Genomic DNA, 10,184 nt, shown 5'->3' with positions numbered 1-10,184 from the left:
AAAAGAAAAATTAGCTACAGAGACCAAAACCGTTTTTTGTACCAGGCTGTAAACATGTTTATTTCTGCTGTAAAGGTGGGCATTTTAACATGGGGGTCTATGGGGATTGACTCGCTTTTGGAGCCTCAAGTGGTCATTTAAGGAACTGCAGTTTTTGGCACTTTTTGGCTTCATTTTACAGACCCAGAGGTTGCCGCTTGAGTGGCGCATGAAGCCAAAGAAGTTCAACTTCTTCCGCATTGCTTCCACATTTGTTGGGCCCATAGAGCAAGCGCACTAGTGACTTCGCTGGCCAAGTTGGCCGTCCAGCTAACTTGAATGGGGATAAAACAATTCAATCGTGCGGCTCTTCTAGACTTTCAAAATGTGATCGGACCGCATAGATCAAATCATGACAGTCAGACGAGTCATTCCGTGAGGGTTGCAACGCTAAAAAGAAATATATCTGCTAATTTACAAACATCTCTTTCACAATGTAAGTCTATGGGAAAAAGTCTCTTGGGCCCAAAACGTGACGGGATTACACTGTTTGGCCACTATGTCACATTGGCTTCAAAGCCTTGCGCTCTTCCATGGTCTGTCCATGAAGAACTGCTTGTTTTGGTGTTTTAATGTGGATGGAGGTATTTTCAGAAACAAGCTGAAACCCCTGCTATGGAGGCATGTTGTTCTCGCATGAAAACAGCATTTTAGAATTCAGCCGGCTTAATGTAGATGTAGACCTCAACCCCATCGGGATGAACTGCGAGCCAGGTCTCATCACCCAGCCCCCCTCGTTATTCCTCCTCTGTTCCACATCTCTCTTGCCGCCTCCCTCCCTCCTTCTCTCGTTCTGCCTCTCTATCTCTGTGAAAGGAGGTCCGTTACACAATTGTATCGAGGTTATTGAGGTCTTGAGTGCACAAAGACTGTATTCAAACCTCTGTGCTATTTTTCAGGAGCCGGGGTTGACGCAGACACATCACACTTACCATCTGCTGTGTTTGTGTTTGTGTGTGCATGTGATTGTGTGTGTGTGTGTGTGTGTGTGTGTCCTCTCACCTGAATACAGATCCCATTCAAATCAAAACTTTTGGGACAATTATTTTAAAATTGTTTGACATTAAAAAGGTACATGATTGTGAGGGCATGGCTAGGCATGCGACAGAACAGACGCATTGTTAGATAGCTCCGCAAATAAAGTTCTTCTTTTCACTTTCCAACCTAAACTCTTTACATTATAGCTCCAAAATCTATAACCAAGAAGACAGAGAAAACTGTAGAAAAATACAACATCAGACTTCTGTTTGAATCAAAGAAATGTTTGGCGAGCTAGCCATAACTCACGAGGTGAGCCCTGCAGCAGTGGAGACGGGGTCTACACCGTCGGTTAAGTCAAAAGAACCCTCGCAATCAGATTTGCTTTCTGCAATCACAAATTTAAATAAAAACTAGAGGACAAGTTTGTCAATCGTTACTTGAAACTGGCGTCAACAGTCATGACAGCCAGATTGCAAAGTTGGATTACCTAGAATCCAGGTCCACACGTCAAAACATCAGAATCGTCAGGATCCCTGAGGGTGTCAAGAGAGGCCGACCTACCGAGTTCATCACGGAGGTGATACTGGCTGATACTCTACGACTGCGCTCCCTGGTCCCTCGCTGCCAGGGATTCTTTCACTAATGTTGTTAGACACTTATAATAACATTCTGAGCTTGTCAGTGGCAAAAACAAGCACTTTTTGTGGACGTACATTTACAGTGCGCTATTGCCCCGTCGGATTACCTTGCAGTCTGTTTTGTGGCTGCCGGCTGCAGCGCTCTTACTCAACACAGGACCAATTTCAAAAATTGTTGTCCCCATTAGCACTTAGACACAAGAGATGGGAAAATGCCATCCAGGTTAACAAATACAGAAGTTTCCCTTTAATACCATAAAAATGGTTACGGTCCCTGGATTCCTGTATATGTTTCAGTGCCCACCAGTCTATATACCATTTTACTACTTCAAGATTCCATCATCTCATCATTTATTTGGAACAACAGACAGGTGACAAATTAAAGGAAAAACCAACATAAAGTGTCTTAGTAAGGTGTTGGGCCATCATGTGCCGCCAGAACAGCTTCAATGCACCTTGGCATTGATTCTACAGTCTCTGAACTCTACTGGAGGGATGAACGTTATCCTTCCAATAGATATTTCCTCATTTGGTGTTTTGATGATGGTGGTGGAGAGCGCTGTCTATAGGTGTTCAGCTGGGTTGAGATCTGGTGACTGTGAAGGTCATAACATATGATTCACATCATTTTCATACTCATCAAACCATTCAGTGACCCCTCGTGTCCTGTGAATTGGGGCATTGTCATCCTGGAAGAGACCACTCCCATCAGGATAGAAATGTTTCATCATAGGATAAAGGTGATCACTCACAACAACTATTGATTTGCAGTGACCCTTCCCTCTAAGGGGACAAGTGGACCCAAACCATGCCAGCAAAATGCCCCCAACAGCATAACAGAGCCACCAGATCCCCTCACTGTAGGGGTCAAACATTCGGACTTGTACCGGCTTTTCCTTTAATTTGTCACCCGTCTGTATGTCTATAAGGAGCGTGTCCCAATACAAATACGTGATTCGGCAAAGCACAAATAGTGGGTTTTTCTTTTACAAACATTTATTTTGCACAAATATATTAAAAATGATTTGTTTTTGGGAAGAAAACTAATACCAGCGTGCAGGTCAGTTACATCACTATGTCAGTGTCTCTCTTCTGCTCCGCTGTGACGTCTATCAGCAGGTCTCAACTAGGGGAGTCACATCCACCTGCTACATGACGCACATTTCCGTATTTGGACATCACTCCCGGAGTTGGGGGTGTTCCGCAGAGATAAAGCTGACCTACCGACACATGCAAAGTGCTCCCAAGGGACTCTCCATAACCTGTTGTTCCCCTTCTCCTTTCCACAAAGTTAGGTTGTAAAAAATAGGCAATAAATGAAAAGTGCAAAGCAATAATTGACTTTGAAGTTCTTCCCTAAACGTTACACGCTGTGCTGTCTCTGTGTTAGGGGTGTATAAATAGGTAGAGGTCTGGCTGTGCATTTGTGATGCACTTGGTCGTCTATGATCTAGGAAACTCAGGTTCGAGACTCGGTGTGGGGACCTCCTTCGTAAGATAGTTTATTCATAAACACTTATTTTAATATCCTGAAATTAAAAGAGTAATAAAAACAAAAACTGTATTTTTTACACCTATTTCCACTTTTATTCGAATACAAATATAAATGATTTTGCTGCCTTAAATATAAATATAAATACTAGGCTCTCTGCACATGTATAATGTCTATGTCAAATTTTGGTTTTGGCCTCTTTCAATTTCAACTTCATAATCAGGCTGCAAACTTGAGAGTTTTGTCCCTCTGGCGCAAAAGCCCACCAGCAGAACCCGCTCTGCTAACTTCAACTTCTTGGCTTCAGATTGAACAGGCGGCCTGCAGGCATACATCTCTTCCTGTGTTTTGAACAATCCTGTAAAAAATTCCATCATACACAACCAGCCCTGTCATTTTAAACTCTTTAAGTATATGGAAGCAAATTAATTTTTTTTTTCTTAATTTGCCTCAAACTCTACATAGATAGCCCTATCTGAGAAAAACATGCTTTTCCTCCCGGGCTTAGATGATTCCGTGTTTTCCGCCTGGGAGCATAAAAACAGTCACAATTGCAGACTTATATATATTAACTGGCATCCTTTCAACAATTACAACAGTCCTGTAGTCCTACCATCAATGCACTTTATTAGATACTGTACCTCCAAATAACAAATTATATTAGGACTCACTTACCACACTATGAAAATATGCCTGAACATACCATACTCAACATCCTTGTTCACCATGATCCTAACAATAAGGGGTCACTCTCTTTTCTATATTCATCCTTGCAAGCCCATGTTGTATTGTCTGATGCTAAATTAAGGAACTCTTGGGTACTGAAATCACTGACAATACATGGAGAGCAATTTTAATTAAGATATACAACAGTTCCATAATTGTTAGACATCAACTCATACAATTTAAGATTATACATAAACTGCATTAAAATCAAGGCTTCATGCTATACTGTATATCCTAACATCTTCCCCCTGTGTGATAAGTGCAAACAGGATACAGGTACGCTTTCCCATCAGCTGTGCCCCAAGCTCCACTCCTTCTGCTCTCTTATATTTGACTATATATAAAAAGCTTTATAGTAAAACAATAACCAAACCAACCAAACCAAACACTTTTCTGTGAAATCTGTCATAGATCATCACATTGCTCAGGCTGCACTCTGCAAGTGAAACGCCTCATTCTACAACAATTTTCTGAATATTTATTATTTAAAAATGTAAATATTTTATTTTTCCTTTTTTTGTTTGCTGCTTGTACTATTATAATTGTATATATGTCTTAACCCTTGCGTGCCCTTTTCTCTGGCCTCTGTGTTTATCACAGAGTGCTGCCATTTTAACGCATACACTACACTGTTCTTTAAAAAATCCAATAAACACACTTAAAATAAAGTACATGAATGTGAAACTGGGATGTAGTGCAGCTTTAAGTGATGCATGCACACACACACACACATGCACACACACACACACATGCACACACACACACACACACAGTGCCAGCCATGTAGGTCTATTTGGGTCAGAGCTGAAATGAAAGTGTTGTCGCAGACAGTAACAGACAGTTACACCAACACAGATTCTCTCTCAGCGCTGCTCTCAATGTGTGTGTGCGTATACAATTATATAAATATATATGTGTGTGTGTGTGTGTGTGTGTGTGTGTGTGTGTATATATATATATATATATATATATGTGTGTGTGTTCGTGCTCCTGTCAGCTCTGCTCCTCTTGTCGGGCCACGTTTGGACAAGTGCGTCAGCGTCTCCTTCCTTTCGTGCTGTCATGTTTATTCTCGGCTGTATACCTTTATGTTTGTGTGTCGTATTAACCTATATTAACACTGTGAGACGGCGGTACAGACACCGCCTGACTCCTCTGCATCAAAGACGCCACAGCAGCCGTTTGAGTCTGTCACATCTAACTAGACTAAACGTGTTTTTCTTTACATTCCCTGCGCGCCGCCGGGGTCGCCGGAGCAAGATGCAAACTCCCCTGTGTAATGTGTGAGAGTTTGAAGAGTGATTCTCGCAGTGCAGACTGCATTAGGAGGCAGATCTGTGTGCGGATGTGTGCTGGTGCAGCGATGTTATATAATGTTCTTAGCGTTTTGTTTTAACCTCGGCAGGGCAGCAGATGGGTGCGGTTCAACAAGGCAAGAAAAACACACACCCGTCTGCTGCTTAAAGGGCAATATGTCAGATTTTTACTGTTACTTTTCAGCCCGAATGCTGTTACAGTGAAAAAAATAACATTTCGCTCTAAACTCTGCTTCCCTCCATTCAGGTACTAACAGCATCTCCTCGACTAGATGAATGTTAAGTCAACAGTTTCAAATCACTTGCCACCAAAAGCTTGTTGCATCCAAATGGAAAGTCAGAAAGTTTGACGGAGACACATCTGCTCTACAAAAAAAAAAAAAAAATCACAGCACTCTAGATTAGACGGTTCACATATCTCACCACTTCAGAGCGAGTGGTTTCACCCCTTGCTCACAACAGTCCTGTAATAAATCCGGCCTTTGTAGTAATGCACTTTAATATTGGCTCTTTGGATTATTATAAAGCTGTGTGGTTTCCCTTTTTTTAGCTTCTCTACTCTGATGGCTGCAAAAAGCAAAAAAGTCCTCACTGACGCACAAACAGAAGTGAAGTGTTGTTTACTGCTATGTTGTTGTTGAGATGTGACAACGATATCTGCTTGACCAATCAAAGGTAACGGCACTGCGAACGCACCCAGTTCCCCCTGCGAACACCTGGATCTTCATTTAGCACCAATCAGATGTATTTAGAGAGCTGGAGGTGGTTTTGCCAGTTTCTCCCAGTGGTCACTCCCCACAGACCACCATTATAAAAAGAGACTGTTGACAGGACTTATCTAACAGCAAATAAAGTCAATTATTACTCTTTGTTTGTTTGAGGACACAGTGCATGCAGAAAAGTCCGTCCAATGGTTTGACACTATTCCACTGATGTACAGGTGGCTGTAATGTGCAGAGAAACACAGGAATGTTTCAACAAAGGCAACGAAGAAGAAGACGACTGCAAACTAGTTAACATGGATGTAAACAATACGGGATTAAATTACTGATACACACAATGCGCTTTGGTGAGTAACACTCAGTGAAAGACACGACTTTTGTTTGTTTTCAGGAAAACTTCACAGGGCACCTTTAATGAGCAGGTGCAGTGGGCCGCACAACACGGAAGCAAACTAAAATCTAGAAAACTCTTCTGGTTGAGCAGTTTTCATTTGAGTGAACAGGTGCCATCTTTGAGTCTGATATCCAGTTCTTACTCTGTGTTCAGACAGAAAGCCGAACGAATTTCGGATGTGGTGCGATTACATAACAAGTTAGTGAAAAAACATGATTAAATGTGAATTTGCATGGGGTGGAATTGCTGCAAAGACACGTTGACATGGGTTGAAAATGTTTCAACTTGAGTGACAAACTTCATGAATCTGCTTCATAAAAAGGTCCAGAGATGAGAGGAAACAGGAGAGACTGGAGAGAAATAACAAAGAGCCAGAAATTGCTGGTTCAGTCAGAAGCTGGTGTGATGCAGCTAATGTACACCTGGTATTTTAGCTGTTGGGGTCGAATAAATAAGCGGTGAAACTGTCATATACATACATATAAATTGGAGAGGCAAAAATTAGCTTTGCTTTCTGTCTGAACCTTACGATGCATATAAAGATGGACGTAGCGAGGTGTGATGGTTGCGTTGGAGCCGGTTTGAAGGCCAGAGTTGCACCGAGCGCTGCACGCTTGAGCTAACGTTAGCTACTTTAGCTAAACTGTGCTAACAGGGCAGGTATCGTAATCAAGTCACATTAAAGGTAGTGAAATATTACGACAATAGTCTGACTCAGTGTGAGTCCCGGAGCACAGCTGTCAATGAACGCCCACACAGGCAGACATCAAAGCTACTGCAGGTCTTCAAATCTTAACGGAGCAATAATTTCCAAAATGACCACCAGCCCACATATTAGAGCGCTTGAATTTATCAATTGAGACCATAATGACTCATTTAAAACAATGATTGACTCAGTATTTCTAGAGAGAAGTTCTCTGGAGAGAAAGGCTTTTTGAACGGGAGTCATTTGGAGCGTCTAGCGGTTGTCGATGATACTTTGAGGTACTTCAGCCTCAAGACGCGGCAGCTGCTGATTGGTCTAAACACACCTTTACAATATATCCGTGGTAACACCTCCTGAAGGGTGTTGAAATGCACTGTAGCTCCCAGAACTCGTCTCCAAAGCGGGTGGAGAACCCAGAACAACGGCTACAAGTTCAGTTATGGGTCGGTAATGTAAGTATGGGTGTTATTTATTGTATGAAGTATAATATTTTTTTACAATGTATTGTACTTTGTATTTTTATTATATTGAACCACTGTATTTTGGGGAGGTGTTTAACATTTTTTCATATATCTAAGTAAGATGGAAAAAAACATTATAAATACCTTCTAAAAAATCCAGTTTAACACCACAAAGTACAACTTTAAATCCTAATATAGAATCAAATCAACACACAACTAAAGAAGTCGTCTCAACAAAAAAACGGAACATTTTCACTAAATCTCTTTTGTTGTGAGTGCATCACACTGAACGTGAGTTTTTATTTTTCTGGTCAATCAGTATGTGATCACACTCGCTTTCAACCCAAAAAAAAAAAAAAAAGAAGAAGAAAAAGCACATGACAGAAAAGAGTATTATAATTATTTTACAGGACATAAGTTGTGTCATTGATCACTAGCACAGACAGACTGAAGTCACTGATGACTCACTTTTAAGCAACATAAAACAAACCACAGGAAATATTTTCAAAGACTATTTGATCAGAGCAGAAGACATTTAACCAAATCCCCAAATATAGAGAAGTCAGTGCTGCAGTATGGGACAGATAATCCTGTAAAACCTCTAACAATCTGCGAGTTCAGCACGCAGCAGAGTAAATATGTGTGTGTGTGTGTGTGTTGACATGAGCATGTGTGTTTTCTTTTTTTTTTTGGTGTTTGTGACACCTTCTGCAGCGCTGCAGCCTGTCAGATGTCTCGTCTTCAGATACTCTGACAGATTGGGATGTTAAAACTGTGATTTCAGCCCGGTTACATCAACCCCCTCCCTTTCCTTCACCGCCACCACCACCACCACCCCCTCTTTACCGCACCAGCAGAGCCATTTAAGATATTGTCAAAGGGAATTATAACATGTCCTCGAATCGCTCAGGATACCTCCGCCTCCTCCTCTTCCTCTTCCTCCCGTCGGCTCACCTGGGGAGGAGCAGAGGGAGCTACAGGAAGAGGTCAGGTGATGTTTCTCAGTTCAGTTTACTGTACTTTTCAAATCAATTCACATTTGTCTCCGGAGCAGAACTGACAAACATGTTTCTGTCTATTCCTGGAATCGTACGACAAAAGCTGTCTGATGTTGTTTTTAAATGACTTTGACAAATCGGGTTGAAGGTCAGACTGATTCATCGGGGCTGATACCGACCCTCTGGATGTCACGATTTGTCGTCAATTTGACGGAGGTGAAAAGTGTGTTTTCACTCCGACAAGAATACAATAATGTAGTGAACATGTGTTATTATTCTAATAGTGTGAAACCGGACAAATTGATGATTAATAGTACTCACATTTTTTTTTTAAACAATTAAAAATGAGTACTTTAGGTGCACTTAAAGAACGACTATTATGATTTATTGACAAATATTGTTGGTATTTAATGAATAAACCTGTTGTTTAATTATTTGTTTCCATCTGTTTGGTTGTGTGTTTTAATTCATTTGTGTTATATCACACATTTTCATCTATTTTGATCTTGTTTCTACAGTAACGTATTGCTGCTACTATGAAAAAAAAAAAAACAGTGCTTCTTGTTTCTTGTTACAACAGAAACAAACATGTTCCCCCTTTTAACAAGATCCTTCTCACATTACAACAAGATATTTAAACATTACAACAACATATGTTAGTACAAATTACTGTTTCTTGTTTTAAACAATAAATCTGGCGATTTTCTACATTTTTCTTCTTCTTGTCAACAAATCTCATGTTTGGATCCAAACCAACAATGAACTGATCTACTAACAAGTATTGTGTGTGTATCTAAAGCCTGATATATCTGATTCCTCTGTTGTTGTCCAAAAACCAACTATGGTCATTTTAGTTTGTTTAGAAACGGCTCCAAAGACTAATAACAGCGATCACATTTTCAGTCTCTGGAGAGTAGTTCTGTGTAAGGCAGACGCTACTGAGCATGTGCAGGAACACGCCTCCATTTACAGCTTTGCTAGCTTGTTACGCTACATATCATGTCCTCTTTACAATTTACATTGCAGCACAACAGTCGGTGTTCCTGCACATGCTCAGTGGCCTCTGCCTTACACAGAACTACTCTCCAGAGACTGAAAATGTGATCGCTGTTATTAGTCTTTGGAGCCGTTTCCAAACAAACAAACGTGCCCAAACTCTCCATAGTGAAGGAACATGTTACTCAGTGCAGCGCTGTGACTCACTGACGTGTTTTTAGACACAGAGGAATGAGATATATCAGGCTTTGGAATTAAATCTCACTAACTTGTGAGATTCAAATACAGATGACCAATTTTTCTGGTATTAAAATAAATTCAGATAATTATGCAGCCTCGGTGAAAGAATGTGTTCTCTGCTGTTGATGTTGTGACAGACATGAAGCTGATAAAAGCAGCAGAGAAGCAGGAAAAATAAAATAATGCTGCGGTTTGGATGTTTGTCTTTTTGCTTCCTGTGTGGTGATACAAATGCTTGAAGGGAGCATAACATGCCTTTTGTGATTTTCTATTATTTATATCCTGTTATGAAGTCAGATGTTAAACAAATCAAATCCTTGTGATGATATCAGATTGTTCACACAAACGGCCGTCTGTTCAGTAGCCCTAGTTGCTACGGTTGTTCTCGTCCTTAACTCTCATATTTCAGATCTGAAAAATCTGATAAAAAAATTCACCCCCGTACAGTCGTCATGAAAGGGGAAATTAGCTTTAG

At 40.8% G+C, this 10,184-nt stretch overlaps 1 long non-coding RNA gene across 1 annotated transcript; it reads left to right on the top strand.

Moving 5' to 3' along the window:
* The first annotated feature begins 6,142 nt into the window (after positions 1 to 6,142).
* Positions 6,143 to 8,303, top strand: LOC137198222 (uncharacterized). Its single transcript, XR_010931610.1, has 2 exons — positions 6,143 to 7,466; positions 8,190 to 8,303. It is a non-coding gene; the product is annotated as an uncharacterized lncRNA (long non-coding RNA).
* Positions 8,304 to 10,184: the final 1,881 nt, after the last annotated feature.

Source organism: Thunnus thynnus, chromosome 15, assembly GCF_963924715.1.
Source record: "Thunnus thynnus chromosome 15, fThuThy2.1, whole genome shotgun sequence".
In the NCBI taxonomy this organism is placed as follows: domain Eukaryota; kingdom Metazoa; phylum Chordata; class Actinopteri; order Scombriformes; family Scombridae; genus Thunnus; species Thunnus thynnus.
This window is presented reverse-complemented; position numbering and strand designations above follow the sequence as displayed.